This window comes from Galeopterus variegatus, unplaced genomic scaffold, assembly GCF_000696425.1.
Source record: "Galeopterus variegatus unplaced genomic scaffold, G_variegatus-3.0.2 Scaffold745, whole genome shotgun sequence".
Taxonomy (NCBI): Eukaryota; Metazoa; Chordata; class Mammalia; order Dermoptera; family Cynocephalidae; genus Galeopterus; species Galeopterus variegatus.
The window spans coordinates 347,199-360,784 of NW_007726856.1; the positions used below are offsets into that span (position 1 = coordinate 347,199).

General features: G+C 38.8%; 1 protein-coding gene across 4 annotated transcripts in view; it reads right to left on the reverse strand.

The window, feature by feature from the left end:
* The window catches only part of PARP11 (poly (ADP-ribose) polymerase family, member 11), a 62,373-nt gene that overhangs the window by 26,665 nt on the left and 22,122 nt on the right, over positions 1-13,586 (reverse strand). The window contains exon 1 of one of the 4 annotated variants that reach the window (XM_008572014.1): positions 4,392-4,418. The exons of the other annotated variants lie outside the window; for them this stretch is intronic. The gene's annotated coding sequence lies outside the window, so the exon portion shown is untranslated. Of the gene's footprint in view, positions 1-4,391; positions 4,419-13,586 lie in introns of those variants that run through there. 4 annotated transcript variants of the gene reach the window in all.

Here is a 13,586-nt window from a genome sequence, read left to right on the forward strand (position 1 = left end):
TTGGATAGAATAGACTTTAAACCAAAAACTGTACAAAGAGACAAAGAAAGACATTATATAAAGATAAAGCGATCAATTCAGCAAGAGGATATAACAATTGTAAATTGGGGGAAGGCACCAAGAACATACATTGGGGAAAGAACACTAATTGGTGCTGGAAAAACTGGGTATGTGTAGAAGAATAAAACTATCTCCATATCTCTAACCATTTACTAAAACCAACTCAAAATGGATTAAAGACTTAAATGTAAGACTTGAAACTATAAAACTTTTAGAAGAAAACACAGAAGAAATGCTTCAGGACATAGGACTGAGCAAAAATTTTATGAGTAAGACCCCAAAACACTGGCAACAAAAGCAAAAACAAATAAATGGGATTATACCAAACTAAAAATCTTCTGCATAGCAAAGGAAACAATCAACAGAGCAAAGAGACAAGCTTCAGAATGGGGGAAAATATCTGCAAACTAAGTATCTGAGAAGGAATTAATATCCTGAATATACAAGGAACTCAAACAACTCAATAATAAGAAAGTAAATAATCTGATTAAAAAATGGGCAAAGGAGCTGAATAGACATTTCTCAAAAAAGTGCATACAGATGGCCAACAGGTATATGAAAGAATGTTCAATATCACTAATCATCAGAGAAATGCAAATGAAAACCACATTGAAATATTATCTCACCCAATTAGATTGGCTACTATCAAAAAGACTATTATCAAAATTGGCTATTATCAAAAAGACAGAAAATAAGAAATGCTGGCAAGAAAAAGAGAAACTCTAATACATTGTTGGTGGGATTGTAATTTAGTATAGTTATTGTGGAAAACAGTATGGAGGTTTCTCAAACAACTACAGATAGGACTACATAATATCCAGCAGTCCCACTACTGGGTATATACCCAAAGGAAAGAAAATTAACATGTCAAAGGGATACCTGCACTCCCCTGTTTACTGAAGCTCTATTCACAACAACCAAGATGTGGAACCAAACTAAACATCCATTGACAGATGATTGGATAAAGAAAATGTGTGTGTACACACACACACACACACACACACACACACAATGGAATACCACTCAACCATAAAAAAGAATGAAATTCTGCCATCTGCAGTAGCATGGAAGAGCTTGTAGAAAATTATGTTAAGTGAAATAAGAAAGAAACATACCACATGTTCTCACTAATATGTGAGAGCTAAAAAAAAAAAGTTGAACTTTTAGAAGTAGGGAGTAGAACTGTGGTTATTAAAGGTGGTAAAGGAGAGGAGGGTGTGGGGATAGTGAGAGGTTGGTTAATGGACACAAAATTACAAGCAGATAGGAAAAATAAGTTCTACTGATGTACAATAGAGTGCTAGGCATCTATAATTAACAATGATTAATTATATGTTGTCAAATGCTAGAAGAGAGGAGCCTAAATGTTCTGATCACAAAGAGATGAATTTTTGTGATGAATTTGCTAACTATCCTAGTTTGATCACTACACATTGTGTACATATTTATTAAAATATAACTCTGTACCCCATAAATATATATAATCAATATGTTTTGGTTAAATAAAAATTTGAAAAGTTTAATATAACAAATTAGATGTATACTTGCTCTACTTTCTTTTAATATCCTCCTTAAAAGACGTAAGATTATATAAAGTAATAATGATAAAAATGCATTGTTGGGTTTAAAACATATATTGACATAATATATATAGCAGTGATAGCATAAAAAGGTAGGGAGGGAATAGAGCTACACAAGAGTAAAATTTCTATATTTCATTAGAACTAAATCAGTATAACTCTGAAGAACATTCTGCTAAGTTAAGACACATATATTAAGTCCCAGAGCAAATGCTAAGAAAACACATCCAAAAAAATTAATTTAAAAACAAAAGGAATTGAAATGTTACAATAGAAAATATCCACTTAACACTATAGAAAACAATAAAGAAATGGAGGAACAAAAATAACATGTAAAATGTGGCAAATAAAAGAAAAATGGCTGATGTAAATAATAATATAACATGCAAATAAACAATAGCATTAAATTTGAGTGAATTAATCCAATCAAAAGGCAGATTTTCGGATTAGATTTAAAAAAATGAAAGATCCAACTATATGCTGTCTTTACAGGAATATATTTTAGATCTATGCACCAGATGGCCTCTGCCCAAAGCCAAGAGGGTGGGGCCACCCAAAGCCCTGGGGGTGGGGTTACCACCCTTGTGGGTTCAGAAGGCAAGATCTCTTCCCCATTGAGCCTAGAAAGCACAGCATTATACCACAGGGGATTATTCTATTCCTCGGCCTTAAGATTTCATGGTGCTTGCTTGGAACCTGTCATCCCTTCCTTTGTTCCTTTTTCTCCTTTTTTGTAGTGGAAATGTTTATCCTATGTCTATCCCACCATTGTATTTTGGAAGCACATAACTTGTTTGGTTTCACAGGGTCACAGCTGAAGGGGAAACTACCTCAGGATGAATCATACTTTGAGTGTCACCCATATCTGATTTAGATGATATTTAGATGGGACATTGGTCTTTACATCTTAAAGTTGATGCTGGAATGAGTTAAGACTTTTGGGGTGATTGGAATAAAATGAATGTATTTTGCATGCAAGAAGGACATGAATTTTGGGAGGACCAGAAGCAGAATGCTATAGACTAAATATCTGTGTTCCCTCAAATTCACATGTTGAAATTTTAACCCCCAAAGTGATGTTATTTGGAGGTGGGGCCTTTGGGGGATGAGGGGCCCTAGTTAATAGAATTAGGGCCCTTATAGAAGAGACCCCAGAGAGTACCCTGTCCCTTATGCTATGTAACAAGCATACACAGCAAGAAGACAGCTATCTATGAACCAGGAAGTGAGCCCACCATATACCAATCTGCCAGTACCTTGATCCTGGATTTCACAGCCTCTGGAACTGTGAGAAACAAATTTTTGTTGTTTACAAGCCACCCAGTCTATGATATTCTATTTTAGCAACCCAAATTGACTAAGACATACATGTACTAATAGAATAAAAAACAAAACACATGGGGGCCGGCCCGGTGGCGCACTGCTATAGTGCGCCGCTTGGGAAGCGTGGTGGCGCTCCCGCCGAGGGTTCGGATCCCACATACAGACTGGCCGCTCACTGGCTGAGCGAGGGGCGGGAGCAATGCCGAGGGTTGCGATCCCGTGGCCGGTCTTGGTCCGGTATGGGCGCGACACTGAGGGTTGCGATCCGTTGCCGGTCACGAAAAAAGACAAAAAAAGGAAAAAAAAAAACCCCAAAAACCAAAACACATGATCATCTCAATACATACAAAAAAAGAATTTGACAATAATCCAATATCCTTTCATGATAAAAACAGTCAACCAACTAAGAATAGAGTAGAACTTCCTCAATTCAATAAAGAACATTTACAAAAAAAACCCCCATAGCTAGCATCATACTTATATTAGTCCGTTTGTGTTGCTTATAACAAAATACACAGAACTGGGTGATTTATAAAGAAAGTGAAATTTATTGCTTACAGTTTTTGAGGCTGGGAAGTTCAAAGTCCATCTGGTGGTGGCGATAGTGACCCTGGGGTCTCACACTGCAAGATGGTGGAAGCAGACAGAGCAAGAGAGAGCAAGACAGACTCTTCTCTTCTTTTAAAGCCCCCAGAACCACGCCCCTGACCACCATTTTTAATCCATCGACTACTGGATGGTCCTACAACCCAATCACTTCTTCAAGGCCCCACCTTACAATTACCATAATAGGATTTCCCACCCTCTTAACAGTCACAGTGAGGGCTAAGTTCCTAATACATAAAACTTGGGGGACACAACTCAAGCTTCAGGGAGTTTTGGGGGGACATAATTCAATCCAATATAATACTTAATATAAGACTGAATACTTTCCCCCTAAGATTAGAAACAAGATGAGGATGTCTGCTCTCACCACTTCTATTTAATATTGTACTGAAATTTCTAACCAGAACAATTATCCAAGAAAAAGAAGTAAAATGCATCTAAATTGGAAAGGAAGGAGTAAAACTGTCTCTATATGCAGATGACATGGTTTTGTGTAGAATATTGTCAGGAATCCACTGAAAAACTATTAGAACTAATAAACAAATTCAGCATGGTTTCAGGATACAAAATCAATAAAAAACTCAATTATACTTCTGTACTTTAAAAAAGAACATTCAAAAATACAATTAAAACAATTCTATTCACAGTAACAACAGAAAGAATAGAATATTTAGTTATAAATTTTAAAAAGATGTGCAAAACACAGACATTGAAAACTTCATAACACTGCTAAAAGAAATTTTTTAAAATCTATATAAATAAAAAAGACATCCCATGTTCATAGATCAGAAGACTTAGTATTATTAAGATAGCAATACCTACCAAATTGATCAGATTCAATGCAATCCCTATCAAAATCCCTGCTGGTCTTTTTGCAGAAATTGACAAGCTGATCCTAAAATTCATATGGAAATGCAAAGGACCCAGAACAGCCAAGCAATCTAGGAAAAAAAAAAAAAAAAGAAGTTGGAGAATTCACACTTCCTGATTTCAAAACTAACTACACAAAGTGTGGTACTGCCGTGAGGTACATATATAAGGATCCTTCAAAATGTTTGTCAAAATGGAACTAAAAGATAATACAATGTTTCCATGGGCTTTTTGAAGCCCCTCGTACAATTCAATAAAATAGAACTGACAATCCAAGCATAAACCACTATATTCGTGGTCAATTGATTCTCAACAATGGTGCCAAGACAATTCAATGGGGGAAAAACAGTCTTTCCAACTAATAGCTTTGGGACAACTGGATATCCACATACAAAAGAAATGAACATGAACCACTATTTCATGTCCTACACAAAATTAACTCAAAATGGATCACAGACCTAAATGTAAACATCAAAACTATAAAACTCTAATAAGAAAACATAGAAATAAATATTTGTAACCTTGGGTTAGGCAGGTGGTTCTTAGATACAATACCAAAAGCACAAGCAACAAAACAAAAACATAGGTGAATTAGGCTATAACAAAATTAAAAACTTTTGTGCTGCCAATGATACCTCTTAGAAAGTGAAAAGACAACCCTTGTATTTGTTAATATTCTTTTTCTTAATCATAGAATATAAGATATTTGTATACAGGATATATAAAGAACTCTTACAACTCAATAATAGACAAATAATTAAACATAGCCAAAGGATATGAATAGATATTTCTCCAAGAAAGAAATATAAATGGCCAATAAGTACAAGAAAAATACTCAACATCATTAGTCATCTGGGAAATGCAAATCAAAAGTACAATGAGATACTACTTCACACTTACTGGATGGCTATAATAAAAAAGATAGACAATAATAAGTATCGTTGAGGATGTGAAGAAACCGGAACCTTCACACATTGTAAGACATCTACTGGTGCGAACATACAATGGTGCAGCTGCTTTGAAAAAGTTTGGCAGCTCCTCAAAGAGTTAAACATGAAGTTACCATATGACCCAACAATTCTACCCAAGAGAAGCAAAAACATACATCCACATGAAAACTTGTATGCAAATGTTCACAGAAGCATTATTCATAATAGCCAAAAAGTGGAACAACCCAAATGCCCATCAACTGATGAATGGATTAAAAAAGCTGTGGTACTTTGATACAGACATATCTTCTTTTAATGTGCTTCCATTTACTGCAGTTCTCAGATATTGCAATTTTTTTTTTTTTTGTCTTTTTTTTTTTTTCCGTGTCCGGCAACGGATCGCAACCCTCAGTGTTGCCCCCGTACCGGACCGGGGACCGGCTACGGGATTGCAAACCTCGGCGTTGCTCCCGCGCCTCGCTCAGCCAGTGAGCGGGAACCGGTCTGTATGTGGGATCCGAACCCTCGGGCGGGAGCACCGCCGCGCTTCCCAAGCGGCGCACTATCCAGTGCGCCACCGGGCCGGCCCCGATATTGCAATTTTTACAAATTGAAAGTATGTGGCAACCCTGACTCCAGCAAGACCATCGGCACCATTTTTCCAAAAGCATGCTCACTTCGTGTCTGTGTCACCTTTTGGTAATTCTCACAATATTTCAAATTTTTTTATTATTGTGATATCTGTCACGGTGATCTGTGATCAGTGATCTTTGATATTACTACTGCAATTATTTTGGGGTGCCACAACCCAAGCCCATATAAGACAATGAACTTAATTGATAAATGTTGTGTGTTCTGACTGCTTTGCCAACCAGCCATTTCCCCATCTCTCTTCCTCTCCTCAGCCCTCCCTATTCCTTGAGGCACAACAATATTGAAATTAGGCCAATCAATAACCCTACAGTGGCCTCTAAGTTTGCAAGTGAAAGGAAGAGAAATGCATCTCTCACTTTAAGTCAAAAGCTAGAAATGAGTAAGCTTAGTGAGAAAGGCATGTTGAAAGCCAACATAGGCTGAAAGCTAGACCTACTGCACCAGTTAAACAAGTCATAAATTCAAAAGAAAAGTTCTGGAAGGATATTAAAAGTGCCACTCCAGTGAACACACAGATGATAAGAAAGCAAAACAGCCTTATTGCCAATATGGAGAAAGTTTTAGTGGTCTGGATAGAAGATCAAACCAGCCGAAACATTCCCTTAAGCCAAAGCCTAATCCAGAGCAAGTTCCTAACTCTCTCCAATTCTATAAAGGCTGAGAGAGGCGAGGAAGCTACAAAAGAAACATCTGAAGCTACGAATGGATGTTCAGCTTTCCCAGCACCGTTTAATGAAGAGGAAGTCTTTTCCTCAATGTATGTTCTTGGTGCCTCTGTTGATGATCAGTTGGCTGTAAGCATGTGGGCTGATTTCTGGGTTCTCTATTCTGTTCCACTGGTCCAAGTGTCTGTTTTTACACCAGTATCATGCTGTTTTGGTTACTATGGCTTTGTAGTATAATTTGAAGTCAGGCAGTGTTATGCCTCTGGCTTTATTTTTTTCCTCAGGATTGCTTTGGCTCTTCAGGGTCTTTTGTTGTTCCATATGAATGTTAGGATTGTTTCTTCTATTTCTGTGAAGAATGTCATTGGTATACTGATGGGGATTGCATTAAATCTGTAGGTTGCTTTGGGTAGTATGAATATTTTCACAATGTTAATTCTTCCAATCCATGAACATGGAGTGTCTTCCCATCTTTTTGTGACCTTTTTAGTTTCTATCAGCAGTCATTTGTAGTTCTCATTGTAGAAATTTTTCACCTCCTTGGTTAAATTTATTCCTAGCGTTTTTTTTTTGTGTGTGTGTGTGTGTGTGTGTGTGACTATTGTTAATGGGCTTCCTCTCTTGATTTCTTTTTCTGCTAGTTCATTGTTGGGAGTATAAAATACTACTGATTTTGCATGCTGATTTTGTATCCTGCAACTTTACTGAAATTGTTTACCAGCTGTTTAAGAGTTTTTTTGTAGTTTTTAGGTTTTTGTATATATAGGATCATGTCATCTGCAAACAGGGACAGGGTGACTTCATCTTTTCCAGTCTGGATGCCCTTTATTTCTTTCTCTTGCCTGATTGCTCTGGCTAGTACTTCCAATACTACATGAAATAGGAGTAGTGAGAGTGGGCATCCTTGAAACTAGATCTGTACCCCTTGCCATATGCCAAAATCAATTCAAAATGGATTAAAGACTTAAATATAAGACCTGAAACTACAAAACTCCTAAAAGAAAACATAGGAGAAATACTTCAGGAAACAGGTCTGGGCAAAGACTTTATGAATAAAACCCTAAAAGCATAGGCAACAAAAGAATAAAACTCAAACAACAATAACAACAACAAAATGGTATTATATCAAACTAAAAAGCTTCTGTACAGCAAAAGAAACAACAGAGCAAAAAGACAACCTACAGAATGGGATAAAATAGTTGCAAACTATGCATGTGACATGGGATTAATATCCAGAATATATGAGGAACTCAAACAACTTAACAGTAAAAAAACAAATAACCCAATTAAAAAGTGGGCAAAGGAGCTGAATAGGCATTTCTCAAAGGAAGATATACAAATAAGTTTTAGCACTATATAGGGTGACTATAGTTAACAACAATTTATTACATAATTTCAAATAGCTAGAAGAAAGTTGAATGTCCCCAACACAAAAAAATGACAAATGTTTGAGGTGGTGTATATGCTGTATCTTGATTTTGACCACTGCACATTGTACACATGTATTCAAATACCACATTGTATCCTATATATATGTAAAACTATTACATGCTGATGGAATTTGGATGTGTTGTCCCCTCCAAAACTCATGTGGAAATTTGATCTCCAATGTGGCAGTGTTGGAAACTGACTAAGTAATGGGGGCGGATCCCTCATGACTGGATTAATGCTCTCCCTGGAGGAGAGGGGATTAATGAGTGAGTTCTCACTCTATTAGTTCCTGTGAGAGCTTGTTGCTTAAAAAGACCCTGGCACCTTCTCTCTCTCTCTTGCTTCCTCTTGCCATGTGATCTGCTTGTACCTGCCAGCTGCCAGCCACTTTTCTGCCATGAGTAGAAACAGCCTGAGGCCTGTGCCAGATGCAGCTGTCCCAGAATCGTAAGCCAAATAAACCTCTTTCCTTTATAAATTACCCAGTCTCAGGTATTTCTGTTATAGCAACACAAAATGGACTAAAACCGAAAACAGGTACCAGGAGTGGGGTGTTGATATACAGATACCTGAAAATGCAGATGCAGCTTTGGAACTGGGTAATGGGCAAAGGTTGGAGGAGTTTGGAGGACTTAGAAGAAGAGAAAAAGACAAGGGAAAGTTTGGAATGTCTTAGAGACTTATGTGGTGGTGAGCAGAATGCTTATAGAAATGTGGACAGTAAAGGCCATGTGGATGATGAGGTCTCAGATAGAAATGAGGAACTTATTGGGAATTGGACAAAAGATAACCCTTGCTACACCACAACAAGGAATCTGGCTGCATGGTGTTCATGTCCTTGGACTTTGTGAAAGTTGGAACTTAGGAGCTGTGTAGCAGAGTATGTGGCCAAAGAAATTTCTGAGCAGCAAAGCATTAAGGATGCTGCATGGCTACTTCTAACAGCCTACTCTGAGTTATGGTGGAAAAGGCATGATATAAAGCCAGAAATTAAAAGGGATGCAGAGAGTAAAGTTTTGGAATATTTGCAGCCTGGCCATGTGGTAGAGAAGCAGAGAGCAGGAGAAAAACACAAGGGTGAAGCAGATAAACTGGTTGCTAAAGACATTGCCTTGGCAGTGAGGCAATCAGATGCTAAGAACCAGGACAATGGAAAAAAATGTCCTAAAGGCATTTGAGAAGTCTGGAAGGGTGCCCCACCCTTCACAGGCCCTGAGTTCTAGAAGGGCTGAGTTGTCCCAGAGGACAGACCTGGGGCACAGCTGCCCTGGGGAACCTGCTCCCTGCATCCCAGCTGCTCCGGCTAGAGCGGCCCCAAGTGTGGTTTGTGCAGCAGCCCTGGAGACTAGAGGCTCAAAACCTCAGTGGTGTCCAAGTTGTGTTAAGTCTGTAGGCTGGCAGGACGTGAGAGCAGTGGAGCCATGGCAGCCTCCACCCAGATTCCAGAGGATGTATGGAAAAGCCTGGAAGCCCAGGCAGAGACCTGCTGCAGGGGCGAAGCCACCACAGAGGTCATCTACTAGAGCAATGCCAAGCAGAAAAGTGGGGTTAGAGCCCCCACAGAGAGCCCCCACCAGGGAAATGTCTAGTAGAGCCAAGGCAGCAGGGCTGCCGCCAGGACCCCAGAACTCTGGGGCCACTGGTAACATGCAATGTAGGCCTAGAAAATCCACAGGTACCAATGTGGCCAACTGGGCTGTGCCTGGCAGAGATGTGAGAACAAGGCTGCCTGATGCTTTGGGGGCCCAGATGCCCAATTGTGGCCAGGATGCAGGACTTGGAGTCAAAGAACATTATTTTGGAGCTTTAAGACATAATGTCTGCCCTGCTGGGTTTCTGACTTGTTTGGGGCCTGTTTTTCCTTTATTTTGGCCTATCCCTCCCTTTTGGAATATATACCCAATGTCTGTTCCACCATTGTATCTTGGCAGTAGATAAATTTGGTTTTGTTTTTCAGGTTCATAGCTGGAAGCACTTTTGCTTTTGGTTTCAGATGAGACTTTGGACTTTGGACTTTTAAGTTGGTGCTGGAGGAAGCTAAGACTTTTGGGACTGTTGGGATAAAATGATTGTATTTTGTATGTGAGAGTGACATGAGTTTTGCGGGGCCAGGGGTAGAATGATAGAGTTTAGATGTGTTGTCCCCTCCAAAACTCATGCGGAAATTTGATCTCCAATGTGGCAGTGTTGGAAACTGATTGAGTCATAGGGGTGGATCCCTCGTGACTGGATTAATGAGTGAGTTCTCACTCTATCAGTTCCTGCGAGATCTTGTTGCTTAAAAAGACCCTGGCACCTTCTCTCTCTCTCTTGCTTCCTCTCGCCATGTGATCTGCTTGTACCTGCCAGCTGCCTGTCACTTTTCCGCCATGAGTAGAAACAGCCTGAGGCCTGTGCCAGATGCAGCTGTCTCAGAATCGTAAGCCAAATAAACCTCTTTCCTTTATAAATTACCCAGTCTCAGGTATTTCTGTAATAGCAACACAAAACGGACTAAAACACATGTCAATTTAAAATTTAATTTAATTTAAAAAATCCAATTTTACAAAAAAAGACTTCACTAGAGGAAGTAACTGCAGAAGTAATGGAAATACCAAAAGAACTAGAATTAGAAATGGAGCCTGAAGATGTGATTGAATTTCTGCAATGATAAACTTTCAGTGATAAAACTTTCACGGATGAAGAGTTGCTCCTTTTGATGAAAAAAGAAAGTTTCTTGAGATGGAATCTACTTCTGGTGAAGATGCTGTAAACATTGCTGAAATGACAATAAAAGATTTAGAATATCACATAAACTCAGTTGATAAGGAGTGGCAGGGTTTGAGGGGATTGACTACAATTTTGAACTAAGTTCTACTGTGGGTAAATTGTTATCAAACAGCACTGCATGCTATAGAGAAATCTTTCATGAAAGAGTCAATGGATGTGGCAAACTTCACTATTGTCTTATTTTAAGAAATTACCAGAGCCAACCCAACCTTCAGCAGCCACCACCCCGATCACTCAGCAGCCATCAGAATTGAGGCAAGACCCTCCAACAGCAAAAAGATTATGAGTAGCTGAAGGCTCAGATGATCATTCATTTTTTAGAAATAAAGTTTTTTTTTTTTTCCTTTTTGTCTTTTTTCGTGTCTGGCAACGGATCGCAACCCTCAGTGTCGCGCCCGTACCGGACCGGGACTGGCAACGGGATTGCAACCCTCGGTGGTGCGCCCACACCTCGCTCAGCCAGTGAGCGGGAACCGGTCTGTATGTGGGATCCGAACCCTCGGCGGGAGCGCCACCACGCTCCCAAACGGCGCACTGTAGCAGTGCGCCACCGGGCCGGCCCAGAAATAAAGTATTTTTAAATTAAGGTATGTATATTGATTTTTTTGACATAATGCTATTGCACAGTTAATAGACTACAGTATAGTATAAACATAACTTTTATATGTACTAGGAACCCAAAAAGTTTGTGTGGCTCACTTTTTTGGGATACTTATTGTGGTGGTCTGGAACTGAAGCTGGAATATTTCCGAGGGATGCCTGTACAATGGAATATTATTTAATCTTAAAAAGGATAAGTACTGATAAATGCTGCATGGATGAACCTTGAAAACATTTTGCTAGGCGAAAGATACAAAAAGCAAAAGACCACAAATTGTATAATTCCACTGAAATATCCCACAAGAGGCAAATCTACATAGACAGAAAGTGCATCAGTGTTGCTTGGGGCTGGCAAGGAGTAGGACAAAGGGAAATGACTGCTAATGAATAGTTTCTTTTGGGGGTGGTAAAAGTATCCTAAAATTAAATGGTGGGAATGGCTGCACAATCCTGAGAATATATTAAAAAATAGTAAGTTGTATACTTTAAGTGGGTGAATTGTATGGTTTGTGAACCACATCTCAATAAAGCTATCTCTTTGAAAAGCCAAGAAACCAAGAATTTGACTCTTACAGTGAAGTAAAAAATAAAGGTTATTCCGAAAAAATGTTTCCAAAGCAAAGCATTCTGAAGGAAATGACAAAGAAATTCTAGAAAATGTTAGAACAGAGATAATGAATTAAAAGAAAACTATGAAATCATAAATAAATTACTTGGAAGGATTTATAGATTAGATAGATAAAAATCAGGTAACTATGTAAATTTTCTAGAAAAACACAAGTATCAAGGGTCAAGTCTCATAAGTTTTCTCACTAACTCCTGTATTTTTATGCCAGGAATGGGCCTCCATTTGAGACCACAGTATCTTTTACTTAGCCCCAAACACCATGAAGCATTTTATAAAGTTTTACTTTCTAGACTTTGTATTAGAAAACAATAGGTATCTTTAACAGCTTGATTGAGATATAACTGAGAAACAATAAACTGCACATACTTTAAGTGTACAATTTGATAAGTTTTGACACATGTACACATCCACAAAACCATCATCACAATGAAGATGATGAATATGTTCATCACATCCAAAAGTTTCTTCATGCCCCCGTCCACCTCCAGGCAACCACTAATCTGCTGTCCCTATAGATTAGTTTGCATTTTCCAGAGGTTTAGATACATATAGTTTGTGTCCTTGTCTCTCTGGCTTCTTTAACTCAGCATGATTATTTTGAGATTCATCCATGCTATAATGTGTACCAAGAGTTAATTCCTTTTTATTACTGAGCAGTATTCCATTTTATGGATCTATCAGTTTGTCCACTCACCAGTTGTTGGACACCTGGGTTGCTTTCAGTTTTTACTATTACAAATAAAGCTTCTATAACATGTATGTACAAATGTTTGTATAGATATACACTCTTTTCTTTTTTTTTTTTTTTTTGTCTTTTGTCTTTTTCCGTGTCCGGCAACGGATCGCAACCCTCAGTGTTGCCCCCGTACCGGACCGGGGACTGGCAACGGGATCGCAACCCTCGGTGTTGCTCCCGCGCCTCGCTCAGCCAGTGAGCGGGAACCGGTCTGTATGTGGGATCCGAACCCTCGGGCGGGAGCGCCGCCGCGCTTCCCAAGCGGCGCACCCATCCAGTGCGCCACCGGGCCGGCCCCTACACTTTCTTTTCTCTTGGTTAAATACCTAGGAGTTCAATGGCTGGATCATATGAAAAGTGTGTGTTTACATTTTTAAGAAAGTGATAAACTTTTAAAAAAGTGTATGTATTATTTTACATTCCTACCAGAAGTGTATGAGAGTTCTAGTTGCTCCACATCCTCACCAAGACTTGGTATTGCCAGTTTTTAAAATTTTAGCCAATCTAATAGATAGATGTCCAGTGGTATCTCACTGTGGTTTTAATTTGCATCTTCCTAATGACTCATGATATTGAGCATCTTTTCATGTATTTGTTTTCCATTTGTTTGTCATCTGTGGGAAAGTGTCTGCTCAAATCTTTAGCTTGTTTTTTAAAATTGGGTTGTTTTCTTTTTCTTGAGATTTGAGAGTTTTTACATATTCTGGGCACAAATCCATTATCTGATATATGCTT